A 3,168-nucleotide genomic window follows, 5' to 3' on the forward strand; every position below is an offset into this window, starting at 1 on the left:
TTCATCTGCAATGCAGGTTTTTGACTGCCGCTCTTCTGCGTTTAACACTTAAACCTTAAACCTTTGTGCGGTTATTGCCAACAATAATGTCCACACCATTCCGCGCAAAATACCCCAAACCTTTATAGCTGTGAATAAATGTCCTATCACAAACACCCAGTGGTTGTAGTTTAAAGCATGTTATTCGAAAATATAGATGGGCGGCATGTTTACATGAGCATAGGCCTATAGATGCCACAGAAATTAATATAATAAATCCACACTTCGTCGAACATTGCGCTACGAGCATGCACAACTGTCCAGTGGATATGCATTTAGTCAAAATAAGGTTGCACCATATCACCAAATGTGTGATAATGAGTTCCAAGACGTGTGATTTTGCGTCAGTTTGAGATTTTGACTGTTGAGATTAAAATGTGGTTATTATTATTATTTATTTATGTTTACCGATGGTGTGCATGCTATGGGCTATAATAGTGCTAAGAGATGAATAAACCTTATAATGATAATAATCACACACAACTATTAGACCTTTTTCCAACATATTATTTGACGTTTTATAAACCTGTAAAACATAGGCTACTCCTATCCTTTCTTCATGTGTTTACGAGCGATATCAGACCAAACCAGCCTGAGGTTGCACACCAAACACGCACAGCATCGTTTATAAGCCGTGTTTTGTTGTTGAATATATCTGTATTGATCATGAGAAGGAAAAGAGAAAAGTCAAATTAAATGGAAAATAATGAATAGTCTGTTTGTGTGAATCAAAAGTAGGCATATTACTTGCGTATAAGAGACCGCGGGGCCCGGGCATTAGAAGAGACAGATATTCAAGAATAGAAAATAGGAAAATGTCAATATAATGTTTTATTGTAAAACAATAAGCATGGGAAAACAAATGTTAAACATTCAGTGTCTGTACAAACGATCAATGTGATCACATTACTGCCATGCTACATCTCAAATAAATAATAAATAAATACAATTATGAAACAATTTATAGCTATTGTTATTGTACATGTTTAATTTAACATATATTATAATCACAACTGACCACCAGACAGTTGTGTGTCCATCCTGGACTATTGGCTTGGGCGTAGCATTGAAGTAAACAATGCTACGCCCAAATCTATCCTGCGGGGAATACACAATTATGCAATAAACAAACTGAAACTATATGACGAATAATGCTATATCTGTTTGCTATACCCATTTGCTGCTGTGTATGTTTGGAAGTGCATTTTACCTTCCAGGACCTGCTTCATAGAATCAACAGGGAATTGTTTACTGCTGTGGTAAAGCTAAGTAGGTTAAGGTCTGTCGTCTGGGCATTTAGATTTCATGGTTGAATCTGAACTCAGCAGCCACGACAAACATCACATTTTACAGTGCACACAGATTCTATTCTTTCGGTTTCTGGAACAACTATGTTGCGTTATTCACCTGTGGGTTAACAAAAGCATATAGTAATTCCTAACTTTGTGAATTTAACTCAACACAATAGTCTAATTACTAACATCACGTGATCTTCAGGGCATGGCCGTGACAGCATATAGACAGTGCATATAGATAGTGGGGGGGAAACGGAGATTATTTGTCCACTCCATAAAACGAGTCATGTCTTTTTATTTTATTGTATATTCTTTACTTCCTCAGAGCAATGCGAGAAAACGGTAGGCGAATGTTGCGATAAAACTCATTGGCAAATCTGACAACCAACGACGATGGTCCTCCTATTTTAGAGGCGTGAACACAACACTGAAGCTTATTGTTTTGTGCAAACTATAAGGTTGAGCAAACAACTAGCAAACGACTGGTTATGTCTATATGGTTATGCATATTGATCTGCAAGACAAAATCAATAGGCCTATACCTAATTTCAACACGCATGCTATGCATCTGCAATATCAACTCTACTCGCCCTGTTCTGCAATTGCACTTATCTTTTCTTTTACGTGCGGCCATATAAATAGTTGCATTTAGATCAGAAATGTCTCATATTTGGTTTAATGTTCCCAGGGCCTCTGGTGACGTGCTTGTACTTGTAGGCTACTTTGTTATAACTTGTTATATGCTTGCTGACGCTGATAGCCTCTGCAGTGCAGTAGAATAGTAGTATAGCAGTCCTTTAAGTCTTGTTTGAACCGAACCGGTCTATAAAATTAACTCTTGCTATTAGATACAACAGTAACATTATTCCTGGTGTGAAAGACATCGTCTACTTAGCCCTTTAACGAACCTTTTTACCTCCTATCCTCTCGGCAGTATCTCCTCTTTCCTGTCTTCAGCGTTCCTGTTTGATAGGACTTGTTTCACATGCACAGTGTTGGTTTTATGTTGAACTAGGAACTCAACTGCACTCTTATTAACGACACGTTTATGAACAATCAAATGGTCCTCGTAAAAATTTATTGAAGGACATAAAAACATGCACGACCACTAGCCGAATATAGCCGGTGTAGCGGGCAAGTTTTCAAGAATTTGAATCCCCTCCACGCCCATCTTCACAAATTCCATTTAGGAAATATTTGGTCAATTGCTTTGCTGTTATAACACTGCTAACTTTGGTCTTGGTGTAGTCTATGTCCCGTGTCTTGCTGCTATAGCGTCTCTGTAGCCTGCTGGCTCGTCCTTTTTTACATGAACTCAAATAGCCACTCTATCAACAAATTACACAAGCGACGAGATATATTCCTCACTTAATCAAATGTACAGACGAACTCTGTAAACTATTTTAATAAATTGTCGCATGCTGTAACATCCAGTGCATTAAGATGGGTTACGGTAGATTTCGCCAGACAGAGATTGATTACACCATCAAATAGTGCCTTGAGAGATTTGGGACCTAGTTCTACCCTGCGTAGGTTTGTGATGCGACGAGGCAAATGTCTAACACGAGTGACACACAAAGTATAGCCTGCACACGCGGATAGATTATTGTTGGATTTAGAATTTACCTCTAATATGTCCGAAGAAAAAGCAAAGGCGCATATTCATTAATCCGATTCATGAGCTTTGGTATCCCAGGATAACTCGCGCATTGATCCACTGTACAATTTTTGTGGGGGTAAATATAATCACGTGTTGGTGAGGCAGCCAATAGCAGCCAGGGAAGCGTTGAGAAATAATTACCTGCCTTGATTGTTCTATGGGTAGATAAAAAAG

Source organism: Nannobrachium achirus, assembly GCF_963921795.1.
Source record: "Nannobrachium achirus genome assembly, chromosome: 9".
NCBI lineage: Eukaryota > Metazoa > Chordata > Actinopteri > Myctophiformes > Myctophidae > Nannobrachium > Nannobrachium achirus.